Raw genomic sequence first — 19,835 nt, 5'->3', positions numbered from 1 at the left:
TGATACAGGAAACATGGCTGTGCGTTCCATGGCCATGGATCCTGCGTCCCAGCGCATTATATAATAGTGAGTGGTTTTAGAGATTGAGCGCAGCGTGCGGATGACTGAGCGTTGTCCTAGCGCTGATGCTCTCTCCCCTTGCGCAGTCATTATTATTAGACTGGAGTCCGCCGTTCTTGTACACCTGTACTAGACACCGGAAGCGGAAGTCCGTGCGTGTCACGGCCCGCCCGGCTGTCCTGGGAGATCAGACGGGAGCCCTGGAGTGTATGGATCTGTGCCGATACTGGAAGCGGAAGTCCGTGCGTGTCACGGCCCGCCCGGCTTGCGTTTCACTGGTATCCAACGGAGTGACGCTACGCAGCTAATGATTTTCAGGTGTATTACACAGGTGAGCTTTGTTTGGCGTGTTTTGGCGGGCTTTTTGTCCTATATAGATGGCTTGTATTCAGTAGTGAGTGTGCTCCTGACGAAGGTGGTTGTTCCACCGAAACAGCCTGTTGAGCCTGATGGTGAAGGGACCAGAATGGGGATCCACGGGCACTTTGTCACCTACCCGGTTTGGATAAGTACCCCAGTTTTTTTATGCAATATATAGCCATGTGTCTACAACCTCTCATGCAGAGTATTTTTTCATAAAGATGCATTGAAAACGTTTTATGCATTGTGGTGTGCAGATTTCTTTTCCTCTCAAGGGAAATACAAACCTGATGTAATTAATTTATATGGGATCTAGCACCCGCCCACTATCCATGTAAGTGGTGTGCGGTTTTTCTTCTTCCAGCTATATATATATATATATATCTCTTATATATTTGGCTACATCTGTCACTCAAAGTGTGTCTGGAGCTGTAACGCTGGGTTGTGGACTTCCATCTCAATTTATGATTGTCATCACCTGTTTTAAACAGGGTAATTGATAAGAAAGGTGTTTAAGCACAGGTGATGGCAATCCATAAATTAAGAAGAAAGTCCAGAAACAGAGCAATGTGTCCCTCCTGGAGAGGGTCATGTTGGGAGGTATGCACCTCCCTCCCTCCCCCCCCATTCACGGCATCCCCACGATCAAATGGCACATGCAAAACACTGACATGGCTATGGTCGACAATTAAAAAGGTTGACAAGATTTATTTTTCACTTTTTCAATGTTTTCATATTCATTCTCATGTGTCGACATAGACACCAATGAAGTGCCACACTTATGTCAACATTTACATGTGTTGACCTTTCTGTGTAGATTTTTTCTTGTGGCAATTCGCGGCACCCCCCGCGACCCCCCTCCCGCGATTTGCAGCACACCCCCCGCAATTCGCGGCACCCCCGGTGACTCCCGCGATTCGCGGCACCACCCCATGACACCCCCCCTCCTGCGATTCGCGGCACCCCGCGACCCCCCCTCCCACGATTCGCGCCAACCCCCCGGGCCCCCCCTCCCGCGGTTCACGGTGCCCCCCACGACCCCCCCTACCACGATTCCCCACCCCTGACCCCCCCTCCTGTCATTGCGGCAACCCCCCGCCCCCGCGACCCACCCTCCCGCGATTCACTGCAACCCCCTGCGCCCACCCCCTCCCACAATTCGCGGCACCCACACCCCCCCGCGACCCCCCCTCCCGCAATTCACGGCATCCACCCACAACCCCTCCTCCCGTGATTCGCGGACACCCCTCACCTCCTCCCTCCCCCCCACCCCCGCGCGCGATTCACAGCAACCCCAGGATTAAATGGCACATGTAAAACACTGGCACGGCTATGGTCGACAATGAAAAAGGTTGACATGAGTTTTTGAAGATTTATTTTTCTTTATTTTAATGTTTTCATATTCATTCTCATGTGTCGACATGGACATCGATGAAGTGCCACACTTATGTCAACATTTACATGTGTTGAACTTTCTGTGTTGATTTTTTCTTGTGGCGATTCGCGGCACCCCCCGCGACCCCCCCCTCCCGCGATTTGCAGCACACCCCCCGCAATTTGCGGCACCCCTGGTGACTCCCGCGATTCGCGGCCCCACCCCGTGACACACCCCCCCCCTCCTGCGATTGCGGCACCCCGAGACCCCCCCCACGATTCGCGCCAACCCCCGGGCCCCCCCTCCCGCTGTTCACGGTGCCCCCCATGACCCCCCTACCGCGATTCCCCACCCCTGACCCCCCTTCCTGTCATTGCGGCAACCCCCCGCCCCCCCCTCCCACAATTCGCGGTACCCACACCCCCCCTGCGACCCCCCCCTCCCGCAATTCACGGCATCCACCCAAGGCAGCACCCCTAAGCCCCTCTTTAGTCCCCCGTATACTCACACACCCCTATCACTACCCAACTTCCTGCTCTCCTGAACCGTAACTTCCACCACTGGGGAGTCGCTGACGCTGTTTTGCCCACATGCCCCTATCATGCCTCATAGCCCAGCCTCCTGCTCTCATGCACCCGAACTCTCACCCAGTAGGAGGAGACACTGACTAAGGGCCACCATCCTGTACTCCTGTACTGCCACGCTGGACCCTCACCCACTGGCAGAAGCTGCACAGTATCTCCCACCCTCCTCTTTAGTCCCCCTTATGCCCAAACACACCTATGACTACCCAGCCTCCTGTTTTCCTGTGTCGTGACCTCCGCCAGTGGCGAGCCGCTGACTCAGAAACACCCTACTATACTATTGCACACACACACCTAAACAACACGCACACACAGCCCCCCCCCACACCCACAAATGTCACTGTACCATCCACACTATCAATGTACATCTTACTCTGTAACCGCTTTTTAATTAAACAAAACAATACACACCCCCTTCCACATCATATGCTCTCTATTTAACACATTTCACCTATAACTCAAGTTGCAATACAGGCCATCTTTCATACAATTCTAACCATCTTTTTCATATACAAATGTTCACAAATTAAGGGGGCGCAGCCCCTTACGACGGTGTGAAGAGCGCCCGTAGGGCGCGATGAATCACCTAGTATATATATATATATATATATATATATATATATATATACAGGGCTATTTTTCAGCCGGAACGCCGTTCCTGAAGCTCAAATTAAAAATGACGTCATCAGCAATGGCGTTCCGGAACCTGCTCCACCCGCATCGCCTGCCCGCACCCCTCTCCCCTGCCCGCTGTTTATGGATGAAGTCCAGGAGAGAGACATGCAGTAGTAACATTCACGTCTCACGCTGGACCACTAGCCAATGGGCGCTTGCGGTCCAGCAGCCAATCAACTGGTGGCTGCTGGACCGTGAGCGCCTATTGGCTAGCGGTCCAGCGGGAGATATGAATTTTAGCAGCATGTCTCTCTCCTGGAGTCCGGGGAGCGGAGCTGGAGGAGGCTCGGGCCGGGGCCTGCAGAGCCACCGGGGTCATGCGAGGCGCAGCGGCAGAGGAGGATGCCGCTTCCTACCGGGTGCTAAGCCTGCTGCTAGGCTGCAGAGCAGAGGAAGGGGAGGAGGCGGCAAGACCCAGGCTCATGGTGTTCCGGGGGGAGGAGGACGCGGAGGCCTCCACGGAGCCAGGGGCCGGAGTGGAGGAGGTGCCCGTGCGAAGAGACCAGCGGTGCCCTGCTAGTGCTGGAGGCGCCCGAGGCCCGGAGGCTGGAAGAGGAGGAGGACGCCGCAGCAGCAGCGGAGGCCGTAGAGGGACAGGCCGGGGCGGCAGCCCGGAGGGGAGCAGGAAGGAAGGGGTCGCTGAGGATTCTCTAGGATCTTCCGGACCAAGAGCTGCGCTGGATCAGGGGCTGCTGCGGACAGGAGAGGATCTGGTGACCTGGGAGGCTCTGGTGGCAGCCTGACTGACATGTCCAGGGAGCGGGAGCTGGACAGGTGAGAGCTTGTGGGCCTGCAACCCTTCATTGAGCATGAAGCCCCTGGCATTGAGCATGTAGGTAAGTGGCACTTAAGTGTCAAATGTGTAATGGGCATCTCTGTGTGGGCCATATGTATAACGGGCATCTCTGTGTGGGCCATATGTATAACGGGCATCTCTGTGTGTTGCAAATGTTTAATGGGCATCTCTGTATGTAGCATATGTATAACGGGCATCTCAGTGTGTGGCATATGTATAATGGGCATCTCAGTGTGTGGCATATGTATAACGGGCATCTCAGTGTGTGGCATATGTATAATGGGCATCTCAGTCTGTGGCATATGTATAACGGGCATCTCTGTGTGTGGCATATGTATAACGGGCATCTCAGTGTGTTGCATATGTATAACGGGCATCTCTGTGTGTGACATATGTTTAATGGTATCTCAGTGTGTGGCATATGTATAATGGGCATCTCAGTGTGTGGCATATGTATAACGGGCATCTCTGTGTGTGGCATATGCATAACGGGCATCTCTGTGTGTGGCATATGTATAACGGGCATCTCTGTGTGTAGCATATGTATAACGGGCATCTCTGTGTGTGGCATATGTATAACGGGAATCTCTGTGTGTGGCATATGTTTAATGGGCATCTCTGTATGTAGCATATGTATAACGGGCATCTCTGTGTGTGGCATATGTTTAATAGGCATCTCTGTATGTGGCATATGTATAACGGGCATCTCAGTGTGTGGCATATGTATAACGGGCATCTCAGTGTGTGGCATATGTATAACGGGCATCTCTGTAAGTGGCATATGTATAATGGGCATCTCAGTGTGTGGCAAAGGTATAATGGGCATCTCAGTGTGTGGCATATGTATAATGGGCATCACGGTGTGTGGCATATGTATAATTGGGCATCACGGTGTGTAGCATATGTATAATTGGGCATCACGGTGTGTGGCATATGTATAATGGGCATCACGGTGTGTGGCATATGTATAATGGCCATCATGATGTGTGGCATACAGTATGTATAATTGGGCATCACGGTGTGTGGCATATGTATAATGGCCATCACGATGTGTGGCATACAGTATGTATAATTGGGCATCACGGTGTGTGGCATATGTATAATGGGCATCACAGTGTGTGGCATATGTATAATTGGGCATCATGGTGTGTGGCATATGTATAATTGGGCATCACGGTGTGTGGCATATGTATAATTGAGCATCACGGTGTGTGGCATATGTATAATTGGGCATCACGTTGTGTGGAACATGAATAATTGGGCATCACGGTGTGTGGAATATGTATAATGGGAATCTCTGTGTGTGGCATATGTATAATGGCCATCGCGGTGTGTGGCATATGTATAATTGGCATCACGGTGTGTGGCATATGTATAATTGGGCATCACGGTGTGTGGCATATGTATAATGGCCATCACGGTGTGTGGCATATGTATAATTGGGCATCACGGTGTGTGGCATATGTATAATTGGGCATCACGGTGTGTGGCATATGTATAATTGGGCATCACGGTGTGTGGCATATGTATAATTGGGCATCACGGTGTGTGGCATATGTATAATGGGAATCTCTGTGTGTAGCATATGTATAATTGGGCATCACGGTGTGTGGCATATGTATAATGGGCATCACGGTGTGTGGCATATGTATAATGGCCATCATGATGTGTGGCATACAGTATGTATAATTGGGCATCACGGTGTGTGGCATATGTATAATGGCCATCACGATGTGTGGCATACAGTATGTATAATTGGGCATCACGGTGTGTGGCATATGTATAATGGGCATCACAGTGTGTGGCATATGTATAATTGGGCATCATGGTGTGTGGCATATGTATAATTGGGCATCACGGTGTGTGGCATATGTATAATTGAGCATCACGGTGTGTGGCATATGTATAATTGGGCATCACGTTGTGTGGAACATGAATAATTGGGCATCACGGTGTGTGGAATATGTATAATGGGAATCTCTGTGTGTGGCATATGTATAATGGCCATCGCGGTGTGTGGCATATGTATAATTGGCATCACGGTGTGTGGCATATGTATAATTGGGCATCACGGTGTGTGGCATATGTATAATGGCCATCACGGTGTGTGGCATATGTATAATTGGGCATCACGGTGTGTGGCATATGTATAATTGGGCATCACGGTGTGTGGCATATGTATAATTGGGCATCACGGTGTGTGGCATATGTATAATTGGGCATCACGGTGTGTGGCATATGTATAATGGGAATCTCTGTGTGTGGCATATGTATAATGGGAATCTCTGTGTGTGGCATATGTATAATAAGCGTTACGGAGTGGGGCATATGTATAATGGGCCAGTGGCAGTAACATAACACTGGTTGCAACATAATGCAGGTTGCAAAACTGCGGTATAAAGTAGTCTTTTCCTGCAATGCTGTGCCCCTTGCAGTGAGGCTACATCCCTGTTTTTTGAGCGCGTGCCTAAGGCGCAAGCATATTGTCCACTTTGCTGCTGGGGATTGTTATGTTACAGCCACTGTTGGGAGGAATTATGTTATTTTTTATGTAATGCCCCGCCCCTTTTGTAGCTCCTCCCACATAGTCGCCCACTTTCTGCCCCGCCCACAGTTCCTGAACCTATTTTCCTACAAAAATAGCACTGATATATAATATATATATATATATATATATATATATATATATATATATATATATATATATATATATATATATATATATATATATATATATATATATATATATACTAGGTGATTCATCGCGCCCTACGGGCGCTCTTCACACCGTCGTAAGGGGCTGCGCCCCCTTAATTTGTGAACATTTGTATATGAAAAAGATGGTTAGAATTGTATGAAAGATGGCCTGTATTGCAACTTGAGTTATAGGTGAAATGTGTTAAATAGAGAGCATATGATGTGGAAGGGGGTGTGTATTGTTTTGTTTAATTAAAAAGCGGTTACAGAGTAAGATGTACATTGATAGTGTGGATGGTCCAGTGACATTTGTGGGTGTGGGGGGGGGGCTGTGTGTGCGTGTTGTTTAGGTGTGTGTGTGCAATAGTATAGTAGGGTGTTTCTGAGTCAGCGGCTCCCCACTGGCTGGGTAGTCATAGGTCTGTTTGGGCATAAGGGGGACTAAAGAGGAGGGTGGGAGATACTGTGCAGCTTCTGCCAGTGGGTGAGGGTCCAGCGTGGCAGTACAGGAGTACAGGATGGTGGCCCTTAGTCAGTGTCTCCTCCTACTGGGTGAGAGTTCGGGTGCATGAGAGCAGGAGGCTGGGCTATGAGGCATGATAGGGGTATGTGGGCAAAACAGCGTCAGCGACTCCCCAGTGGTGGAAGTTACGGTTCAGGAGAGCAGGAAGTTGGGTAGTGATAGGGGTGTGTGAGTATACGGGGGACTAAAGAGGGGCTTAGGGGTGCTGCCTTGGGTGGATGCCGTGAATTGCGGGAGGGGGGGGTCGCAGGGGGGGTGTGGGTACCGCGAATTGTGGGAGGGGGGGGGGGGTTGCCGCAATGACAGGAAGGGGGGTCAGGGGTGGGGAATCGCGGTAGGGGGGTCATGGGGGGCACCGTGAACAGCGGGAGGGGGGGCCCGGGGGTTGGCGCGAATCGTGGGGGGGGGGTCTCGGGGTGCCGCAATCGCAGGAGGGGGGGGGGTGTCACGGGGTGGGGCCGCGAATCGCGGGAGTCACCAGGGGTGCCGCAAATTGCGGGGGGTGTGCTGCAAATCGCGGGAGGGGGGGTCGCGGGGGGTGCCGCGAATCGCCTCAAGAAAAAATCAACACAGAAAGTTCAACACATGTAAATGTTGACATAAGTGTGGCACTTCATCGATGTCCATGTCGACACATGAGAATGAATATGAAAACATTAAAATAAAGAAAAATAAATCTTCAAAAACTCATGTCAACCTTTTTCATTGTCGACCATAGCCGTGCCAGTGTTTTACATGTGCCATTTAATCCTGGGGTTGCTGTGAATCGCGCGCGGGGGTGGGGGGGAGGGAGGAGGTGAGGGGTGTCCGCGAATCACGGGAGGAGGGGTTGTGGGTGGATGCCGTGAATTAAGGGAGGGGGGGTCGCGGGGGGGTGTGGGTGCCGCGAATTGTGGGAGGGGGGGGGCGCAGGGGGTTGCAGTGAATCGCGGGAGGGTGGGTCGCGGGGGCGGGGGGTTGCCGCAATGACAGGAGGGGCGGTCAGGGGTGGGGAATCGTGGTAGGGGGGGTCGTGGGGGGCACCGTGAACCGCGGGAGGGGGGGCCCGGGGGGTTGGCGCGAATCGTGGGAGGGGGGGTCGCGGGGTGCCGCGAATCGCAGGAGGGGGGGTGTCATGGGGTGGTGCCGCGAATCGCGGGAGTCACCGGGGGTGCCGCGAATTGCGGGGGGTGTGCTGCAAATCGCGGGAGGGGGGTCGCGGGGGGTGCCGCGAATTGCCACAAGAAAAAATCAACACAGAAAGGTCAACACATGTAAATGTTGACATAAGTGTGGCACTTCATTGGTGTCTATGTCGACACATGAGAATGAATATGAAAATATTGAAAAAGTGAAAAATAAATCTTGTCAACCTTTTTAATTGTCGACCATAGCTATGTCAGTGTTTTGCATGTGCCATTTGATCGTGGGGATGCCGTGAATGGGGGGGGAGGGAGGGAGGTGCATACCTACCAACATGACCCTCTCCAGGAGGGACACATTGCTCTGTTTCTGGACTTTCTTCTTAATTTATGGATTGCCATCACCTGTGCTTAAACACCTTTCTTATCAATTACCCTGTTTAAAACAGGTGATGACAATCATAAATTGAGATGGAAGTCCACAACCCAGCGTTACAGCTCCAGACACACTTTGAGTGACAGATGTAGCCAAATATATAAGAGATATATATATATACACACACACACCAATTTATTTGATATCTCTGGAGCTGTACCTTTATGGATATTAATATTGATCTAGTGAGATTTTTTTTTTTTGTTATAACATTTTATTTTCTTGCATTTTTCCACATATAAACATAGAAAGGACATTTACAGTTCATGGTTCCTGCTTGTTTCATCACATTGAAATTTAACTCACAAAAACATATTATTCACATTATTCACAATTTTACTCCTCTTTCCTCTAACTCCAATTTCTGTCTTTATCCTTTATAAACATGTTTATATATATCCACATGGTTTAGTAACCGCATTCATATCTGGGGTTTTATCCTTCTCAGGATACTTGGTTATTTTGATGAGGAGCCTCCTCCGATATTTTTATCATATCGGCTAATACTTTCTCATTACTTGGAGAGTACATTTTGTGTCCCCTTATTTCCTTTCTATGTTTTATCTTGAAAATGTACCTTATATAGATGTAATAGGGGGAGGGGGAGTTCCCTTTCTAACTCGTATGGGTGATATATGTGTTTACTGTGTTGGTGATCTACTGTGATGTGTCTATTTTCAATACTAGAAGAATGAAAAGTAATAATTAAATAATATATTTACTAACTAATAAATAGTCAGCCTCCTTATTGAAAAAAAATTGTCTGTTTTTTACTTTATTAAGGAAAGAATAAGTGAATGAATAAATACTACATTTAAACTGTGTACCTACCCTCATAATTGTATGTGTTTTCTAGGGAGGTGCTCTCTTCATTTCCTCCTATAACGATGTGACACCCTCTGTGTACAATACTATTTTCTTGCTTGTGTACCTCCCATCTCTCCCCCCCCCCCCCGCCTCCTTTCCCCCTCTCTCCCCCACAATCACTGTCAGTGTTGGTATCATTTTCCTATTTCCTGGGCCTAAATCCCATCTTTGCATGTAGAACAGAAGGCGTGCCTGTGGGTCTTTGACAAGTCTTAATGAAAACAGGTGGTCTAGTGAGGCTGCGTCTGTGACGGTGATTCTAACAATATCAAGCAATAATATGGGGACTGCAATATCCTAACATTTATGAAAATACATAATGTGAATGTGTTAGGAATATCACAATGATTGTAAGTAATGCATCACGATCGCCATTAATCAATTTCTGATTCTTTTATTAAGCTAAGCTACGAAAACTGCGTATTTAAATTACGTACATGATGATCGCGAGACATTAGAAACATAGATGTGCAAACTCAACTTCCACAAGCTGTATATTACACATCTCAGTACCGGCACCAGCAGAACAGCTGTATATTACACATCTCAGTACCGGCACCAGCAGAACAGCTGTATATTACACATCTCAGTACCGGCACCAGCAGAACAGCTGTATATTACACATCTCAGTACCGGAACCAGCAGAACAGCTGTATATTACAGAGCTCAGTACCAGCACCAGCAGAACAGCTGTATATTACACATCTAGTACCGGAACCATCAGAACAGCTGTATATTACACATCTCCGTACCGGCACCAGCAGAACAGCTGTATATTACACATCTCAGTACCGGAACCAGCAGAAAAGCTGTATATTACACATCTCAGTACCGGAACCAGCAGAACAGCTGTATATTACACATCTCCGTACCGGCACCAGCAGAACAGCTGTACATTACACATCTCAGTACCGGAACCAGCAGAACAGCTGTATATTACACATCTCCGTACCTGCACCAGCAGAACAGCTGAATATTACACATCTCCGTACCGGAACCAGCAGAACAGCAGTATATTACAGAGCTCAGTACCGGCACCAGCAGAACAGCTGTATATTACAGAGCTCAGTACCGGCACCAGTAGAACAGCTGTATATTACACATCTCAGTACCGGCACCAGCAGAACAGCTGTATATTACACATCTCCGTACCGGCACCAGCAGAACAGCTGTATATTGCACATCTCAGTACCGGAACCAGCAGAACAGCTGTATATTACACATCTCCGTATCGGAACCAGCAGAACAGCTGTATATTACACATCTCCGTACCGGCACCAGCAGAACAGCTGTATATTACACATCTCAGTACCGGAACCAGCAGAACAGCTGTATATTACACATCTCCGTACCCGCACCAGCAGAACAGTTGTATATTACACATCTCCGTACCGGAACCAGCAGAACAGCTGTATAATACAGAGCTCAGTACCAGCACCAGCAGTACAGCTGTATATTACAGAGCCCAGTACCGGCACCAGCATTAAAGCCGTATATTACACATCTCAGTACCTGCACTAGCATAACAGCTGTATATTACAGAGCTCAGTACCGGCACCAGCAGAACAGCTGTATATTACAGAGCTCAGTACTGGCACCAGCAGAACAGCTGTATATTACACATCTCCGTAACGGCACCAGTAGTACAGCTGTATATTACTGAGCTCAGTACCGGCACCAGTAGAACAGCTGTATATTACAGAGCTCAGTACAAGCACCAGCAGAACAGCTATATATTACACATCTCAGAACCAGCACCAGTAGAACAGCTGTATATTACAGAGCTCAGTACCTACACTAGCAGAACAGCTGTATATTACACAGCTCAGTACCGGCACCAGTAGAACAGCTGTATATTACACAGCTCAGTACCGTCACGAGCAGAACAGCTGTATATTACAAAGCTCAGTACCGGCATCAGCAGAACAGCTGTATATTACTGAGCTCAGTACCGGTACCAGCAGACTGGCTGTATATTACAGAGCTCAGTACCGGCACCAGTAGAACAGCTGTATATGACAGAGCTCAGTTCAGGCACCAGTAGAACAGCTGTATATTACTGAGCTCAGTACCGGCACCAGTAGAACAGCTGTGTATTACAGAGCTCAGTACCGGCACTGGCAGAGCAGCTGTGTATTACAGAGCTCAGTACCGGCACCAGTAGAACAGCTGTAATTTACAGAGCTCAGTACCGGCACTGGGAGAACAGCTGTATATTACACATCTCAGTACCGGTAACAGCAGACGAGCTGTATATTACAGAACTCAGTACCGGCATCAGCAGAACAGCTGTATATTACACAGTTCAGTGCCAGCCCCAGCAGAACAGCTATATTACAGAGCTCAGTACCGGCACCAGCAGAACAGCTGTATATTACTGATCTCAGTACTGGCACCAGCAGAACAGCTATATATTACAGAGCTCGGTACCGGCACCAGTAACAGCTGTATATTACAGAGCTCAGTGCCAGCAGACCAGCCATATATTACAGAGCTCAGTACCAGCACCAGCAGAACAGCTGTATATTACAGAGTTCAGTGCCAGCACCAGTAGAACAGCTGTATACTGTATTACAGAGCTCAGTACCGGCACCGGCAGCAGCGCCGCCGACAGGGGGGTGCCAGGGATACAGCTGTCCTGGGCCACGTCCTCTGGAGGGACCCGGGCAGCTGCCCACAGTGGCATGGCACCACTCCCCCCCCCCCCGCACCCGCACAATGCATCCCCCACCCGGCGCCGGTGGCCAGTCACGCACAATACACAGTGCAGCCTTCAGAGCGCCGAGACTAGGATGCAGAGGGGCTCGACGCTCTGCAGGCTGCACTGTGCAGTGAGTGCTCCGAGTCCCGACTCCCGATATGAAGGAGGGAGAAGATGCTGCTCTGCCACTGCTTGAGCCTGGGAGATGTTGCGCCGCTGCCGCCACCGCTGGTAAGTAATAGTAATTGGGGGGGGGGTAGGGGGAGGCGGGGTGCCGGCGCATGAGGGGGGGTGCCACTGGGGGCCAAGGCTGAAGGTTAGTCCCGGGCCCCAACATTACTAGTGGGGGACCTGATCGGCAGAAGCTCAGTACTGGCACTAGCTGAACAGCAGTATATTACAGAGCTCAGTACTGGCACCAGTAGAACAGCTGTATATTACAGAGCTCAGTACCGGCACCAGCAGAACAGCTGTATATTACAGAGCTCAGCACCAGTATCAGCTGAACAGATGTATATTACAGAGCTCAGTACCGGCACCAGCAGAACAGCTGTATATTACAGAGCTCAGCACCACCCCCAGAAGACCAGCTGTATATTACAGAGCTCAGTGTCGGCACCAGCAGAACAGCTGTATATTACAGAGCTCAGTACCAGCACCAGCAGAACAGCTGTATACTACAGAGCTCAGTATTAGCACCAGTAGAACAGCTGTATATTACAGAGCTCAGTACCAGCACCAGTAGAACAGCTGTATATTACAGAGCTCAGTACCAGCACCAGTAGAACAGCTGTATATTACAGAGCTCAGTACCAGCACCAGCAGTACAGCTGTATATTACACATCTCAGTACCGGCACCAGTAGAACAGCTGTATATTACAGAGCACAGTACCGGCACCAGCAGCACAGCTGTATATTACAGAGCTCAGTACCGGCACCAGCAGTACAGCTGTATATTACACAGCTCAGTACCAGCACCAGTAGAACAGCTGTATATTACACATCTCAGTACCGGCACCAGCAGTACAGCTGCATATTACACAGCTCAGTACCAGCACCAGTAGAACAGCTGTATATTACACATCTCAGTACCGGCACCAGTAGAACAGCTGTATATTACACATCTCAGTACCGGCACCAGCAGTACAGCTGCATATTACACAGCTCAGTACCAGCACCAGTAGAACAGCTGTATATTACACATCTCAGTACCGGCACTAGCAGTACAGCTGTATTTTACAGAGCTCAGTGCCGGCACCATTAGAACAGCTGTACATTACACAGCTCAGTACCAGCAGCCCCTTCACCACTGTATGTTGTTATATTGCAGATCTAGTTCCTAACAGACAGTTCATCCCAGGAAAAAAGTGCCCCCAAATCCACTTGTCAGACCGCTCCAGACTATCCAGACTATCAGGACTGATTCATACAAAACACTTCTCACACTAGGAAAAAATTGTATACATTGCATGCATAGTGTGTTACAAGTTACCTTAATTATGTATGAAATATGCTGCATTCAGGCCCTCAGAGTGACTCAAGGGATTAAAAAGTATTGTCTTTCTAGTAACACTCTACCTGCATTCACAGCATTTTTAGTTTCTCTCCAGTGTGACTCCTCTGATGTATAACAAGCTGTGACTTCTGGGAAAAACATTTGCTGCATTCAGAACATTTATATGGCTTCTCTCCTGTGTGACTCCTCTGATGTAGGACAAGCTGTGACTTCTGGGGAAAACATTTGCTGCACTCAGAACATTTATATGGTTTCTCTCCTGTGTGACTCCTCTGATGTACAACAAGCTGTGTCTTCTGGGAAAAACATTTGCTGCATTCAGAACATTTATATGGCTTCTCTCCTGTGTGACTCCTCTGATGTCGGACAAGATGTGACTTTTTGGAAAAACATTTGCTGCATTCAGAACATTTATATGGCTTCTCTCCTGTGTGACTCCTCTGATGTATGACAAGAAGTGACTTATTGGGAAAACCTTTGCTGCATTCAGAACATGTATATGGCTTCTCTCCTGTGTGATTCATCTGATGTGTGACAAGATTTGACTTATTGGAAAAACATTTGCTGCATTCAGAACATTTATATGGCTTCTCTCCTGTGTGACTCCTCTGATGTCGGACAAGAAGTGACTTATTGGAAAAACATTTGCTGCATTCAGAACATTTATATGGCTTCTCTCCTGTGTGACTCCTCTGATGTTGGACAAGATGTGACTTATGAAAAAAAGATTTGCTGCATTCAGAACATTTATATGGATTCTCTCCTGTGTGACTCCTCTGATGTTGGACAAGATGTGACTTTTGGGAAAAAGATTTGCTGCATTCAGAACATTTATATGGCTTCTCTCCTGTGTGACTCCTCTGATGTAGGACAAGAAGTGACTTGTGGGAAAAACATTTGCTACATTCAGAACATTTATATGGTTTCTCTCCTGTGTGACTCCTCTGATGTTGGACAAGCTGTGACTTCCGGGATAAACATTTGCTGCATTCAGAACATTTATATGGCTTCTCTCCTGTGTGATTCATCTGATGTGTGAGAAGCTGTGATTTATATGTAAAGCCTTTGTCACACTCAGAGCACACATGTGGTTTCTCTCCTGTGTGACTCATCATGTATGAGGTGAGAAACAAATTAGTTGCTGAAGGTTTCTTCTATCCAGAAAATAAAATTGCTTTTGTTCCTCCTCCTGAGGTGTAAGGAGATGATGTATTTAGTTGGCTTGACCGGAGAACAATGTCCCTTTCCACGTCGTCTTAGTTAGAATCCTGCTCCTTATATGTCCTGTAAGAAAGATAATATGTAAAAGCATAATGGTTACCAGGATAACACTACTTATATTGTATAAGACATATATGTATACACAATAACAAGTATCAGTCACTGATTATATATTCGTGTACAGATGTGTCCACATACATCCAGCCTCCTTGTGCGTTAAACAGTCCTTCTAGTCCTGCCATGCTATAGCGGGATTGTAAGAGCCGAGCATCTTTTAATAAAAATTCGTTGCAAAGCGCTAGGGGCATGACCTTGGCAGCGTGGGAGTAGAACAGGACTGGCCAACCTGTGGCTCTGCAGATGTTGTGAAACTAAAAACCCCATCATGCCTTGCCACAGTTTTGCTATACGGGAGTGTTAAAACTGTGGCAAGGCATGCTGGGATTTGTAGTTTCACGACATCTGGAGAGCCACAGGTTGGCCTGTCCTGGAGTAGAAGCAAGAGCTCCCTGGCTGATATTCCCATCCTAATAGCTGCAGGGCGGGAAGCACCGGCAGACATTGACGTGAGAGGAAAGCAGCCAATACCTGCACCCGCTGCTGTGTAACGCTCCCCCGAGCTGCCATTCATGGGAGCCGAGGGCCCAGTGGTCATCTGTGAGGCTGCATGAGCACATTGCTTACCAGCCGCCAGGAACCTTAATTCTGTAAGGAGCTAGGTGGTCATGCCAGCAGGAGACAGCGCCAGATGCCTGGAAGTGGTGGGCTGTTGTAGTCAGCAGGAGAAGGTGTTATTACCAAGAGGCTGCTGCGGGGCATAAACTGCATAGTCTGTGTTTATTGTCAGCGGATAAGATCAGTTTAGTGTTGGCTCAGTTACCAGAGGGCTAGAGGGCTCTGTGTTGTACCATCTGGACAGAGTGGGACATTGTATTTGTTGCCAAGGGAGATTGCCAGCGAGATTGTGCTGGCTCCTAAAGCCCTTCATGTATCTAAATGGTAGAATTCAGCTTGCCATTAAAATAGAACTGCATAAAGCAACTGTAGCATCATTGTGGAGTGACATAGATTAAGATAGCCAAGTCCCCTGGTACAGAAATGTAATACTGACATTGTGTGTGTGTGTGTGTATGGAGACACCAGCACCGCACTTGGCAGTTATACTGGGGAAAATCTGCAATAGCACAGCCGCAGCCCAGCTAGAAAGATATGCCTGCACACAAGCCAGAAACAATTCACAAACACCCTTGACCACACCACATACCACCCCCTCCAACATGGGCGGATTGGCATGCCGGGAAACCGGGACATTTCCCGGTGGGCCGGCCCATAATTGACATAAAGTGGCTGCTCACCCCCCCTGGCTGGGCCGCGGACCGCACAGCCGCGGCAGTTTTCCTTAAACAAATATGGCTGCGGCCAGCATCATTAAGTAGAAGTAATATAAGCAGCCAATAGTAAAAATGGCCGCGGGAGGGCTGGTGCGCATGTGCAGCCGCACGCAGCTGCTCCCGCGGTTCTGTCACTTACAGTGTTACCTGCGTGCAGGGAGGCGCCGGCCATGAGATGCGCCCTCCCTGCAGTACATCCCCGCTGCTGTTCAGGCTCTGTGGCTGCCGGCTGCCAGTACACTATCACACTGGCTGCATTAGGCTGGTTTCACACACTCCGGCTCCTGCCGGACGGTGAAATCCCGTACGGCCAGGGAGCCGTGCCGCACACACTAGTTTATAATGGAAGGGATGGCCACAGCCCGGCAGCCGTCCCTTCCAGTGGCGGGATCCGGCTGCAACCGTGCGGGGGGGCTTCACGAGTGAAAAGGGGCGGAGCTACATGAGTGGAAGGGGCGGAGCTACACGGGAGCACTGAGTTAATGAAAGAATTTGAAAGAAGCAGCCAGCTTTTAAGGTAAATACAGTGGTGGTGCTGGTGTTACACAGCACTACTACTGGTGTGGGCATTATGCAGCACTACTACTGTCAGCAACTGGTGAGGGCATTATGCAGTCAGTGCATAATGCCCTCACCAGTTGCTGGCAGAAGTGACACTGCATAATGCCCACACCAGTTTCCGACAGTAGTGTGCATTGCACTACTGCCGGCAACTGGTGTGGGCATTATGCAGTGTCACTACTGTCAGCAACTGGTGCAGTGTCACTACTGTTGGCAACTGGTGTGGTCATTACGCAGCGCTAATACTGTCCGCAACTGATGCGGGCGTTACGCAGCGCTACTACTGTCAGGAACTGGTTTGGGCGTTACGCAGCGCTAATACTGTTGGCAACTGGTGAGGGCATTATGTAGTGTCACTACTGTCGGCAACTGGTGTGGGCATTATGCAGTGTCACTACTGTCAGCAACTTGTGCAGTGTTACTACTGTTGGCAATTGGTGTGGGCATTACGCAGCGCTAATACTGTCCGCAACTGATGCGGGCGTTACGCAGCGCTACTACTGTCAGGAACTGGTTTGGGTGTTACGCAGCGCTAATACTGTTGGCAACTGGTGAGGGCATTATGTAGTGTCACTACTGTCGGCAACTGGTGTGGGCATTACGCAGCACTAATACTGTCAGCAACTGGTGCGGGAGTTATGCAGCACTGCTACTGTGTACTATTGTGGCCAACAGTGGGCATGATGTGTAAACTGCGCCGCTACTGTGGACATTATGTGTGTGTGTAAGACTTCTACTACTGTGGGCATTATGGCCCTTATTCAGATCTGATTGCAGTACAAAGTATGGGCGTGTTATTGGAGTGATATGGGCGAGTTGCTTATAGTGGTTGCATACAGAGAAGCTGATTTGCTCGCATTGTAGGCTATACTGAGACGGATGATCTGCACCTAGGATAGGACTGGTGAAAGTTTCAATAATGCAGCCAATGGTGGCAGCTAGGGTGTTCAATCCCGGGATTGGAGTATCCAAGCCCGGGATTTCGGGATTAGACTGTGCATGCGCAGTCTAATGCCGGGCAGTGTCTGAGCACCTGCTCAGACGCTGCCCGGCTGTTCCTGAATCCCGACCCCGGCGTGCGTCCTGCGTAGCGTGACAGTAGAGGTCACGCTGCGCAGGCCACACCGCCATCACTCGCCACCATTCTCTTCCGCCCGCCTCTTCTCCTCCGTCCGTCCGCACGCCTGCCTCCGCCTGCTGTCTGCTGAGGAGGTGCACTTGCCGGGAGGCACCGTGCACCTCCAAACCCACTCCCGGCCGCCCGCCCGCTCGCTAATGTAAGTAATTGTGCGGGTCGGCCGGTGTGGTGATGTCTATGGGATTATGATCCCAGGTAGGGATGCCAATCCCGGGAATCCCGGGATTGAGCATTTTTCAATCCCGGGATTGAAAAAATGCCCCGGAATTGGCATCCCTAGTAGCAGCATTAGCATAAAGTCGCATATGCAACTGCATCAAAATATACAAGGAAGGCCGCAACTGCATGCAACTCTGAATTATACCCCATTCTCACTGCCGCAAAAACCCGGGCTTTTGCCAGGGCAAGCAGTAATTTCCCGTGTCCTGTCTCAGTGGGAAAGGGTCTTTGTGAAATTCCCTTTGTGAAATTCCCATCTACGTTCCCAACCACAAGCCAGTTAAGGGAAAACTGTGCCCGAAGTAGGATGGATATACTTGAGAGAAGAATATGAAAAGCGATATGTGGTGAGCTTCATACCAGCACATGTCAACAGTAACCAGGAGCACTGGAAACATGTTTTTTTTAATGGTAGTCACAACTGGTGACAAGAAAGGTTACCAACACAACTTCAACCAGATAACTGAGAAGATGTTGCAGAAAAGACTCTGCACTGAGGCGGGAGCACCCAGTATCCCATACGGACTACGAGAAAGGGATTTACTGGCAGGTCATTACAATTCTATTTTCTCTATCACCCATTTGGTATACTGGGGTCTTAATATGATAGGAATGTCCCAGAAATACCAGAATGGATAGGAACATGTGGAGACTTCTGTAGCACCACCTGCCCAAACTGGGTATCTTCTTCGGCCAGAGCGTCAAACTAGTAGAACTTTACAAATGTATGTTGGCCTGACCACATCACAGCTCTGCAAAGTTACAAAGCAGAGACACCCCAGGCAGCTGCCCAGATTGACCCCACCGCTCTTGTTAAATGGGCATCACGGAAGCAGGAAGTGTCTAATCTGCTGACACATAGGCTTGTTGAATCGTTGTTTGTATCCAATGAGCAATGGACGGCTTAGAATATAACTTTTATTAAACAACTCTAAAAAAAGAGAGAAACATCACCACAATTAAATAAGTACATACATGAATACATTTCTACAACAATTTAAATGGTAATGTTGTCATTAAATCACTGGCAAAAATGATTTATACACGGTATCCACCTCTAATACTATGGTTTTGCACAAGATAAATTGAAATCCAAGGTTGGAGTTTGTGCATGAGTAATTATAACTGACCAATGTCTGTTGGGAATCTGTCCTGACGAAGTAATAGCTGTTGCTTAATTAAACCAATTAGCTCTGGGCCTGGTGTGTCAGGCTGCATACCTGTAGTAAGTCTCCTCATTAAGGGGGCTTGTCTGCCTTGGCTATTGTGATTGGGAGTTTATCTCCCATGCTGCCTTTTACCCAGACGCCGGTGATTTTCCTTGTGTAGCCTGTCCTATTCTGTTTTGCCTGTCAGCTTCTGGTGCAAGCCTGAAGTCGGTGTCCTTGCTGTGCATCTGGGATTGTGTTGCAGAGGAGACCAAGTTTCTTCCTGTCCCCTGGTACCCAATCAATGAGGGAGAGAGGGGAGGGGGGATTGGAAGTCCGCACACAACTGGGTCATATCCCTTTAGTAATTTTAGGGATTTTTATGTATTTGGGCTGCCTTTATTGAAAATAATCTGGCGGGGTGCTATCCGGGCAAAGGTTAGGA

The sequence above is a fragment of the Crinia signifera genome, chromosome 4 (genome assembly GCF_055691185.1).
Source record: "Crinia signifera chromosome 4, ASM5569118v1, whole genome shotgun sequence".
Taxonomy (NCBI): Eukaryota; Metazoa; Chordata; class Amphibia; order Anura; family Myobatrachidae; genus Crinia; species Crinia signifera.
This window is presented reverse-complemented; position numbering follows the sequence as displayed.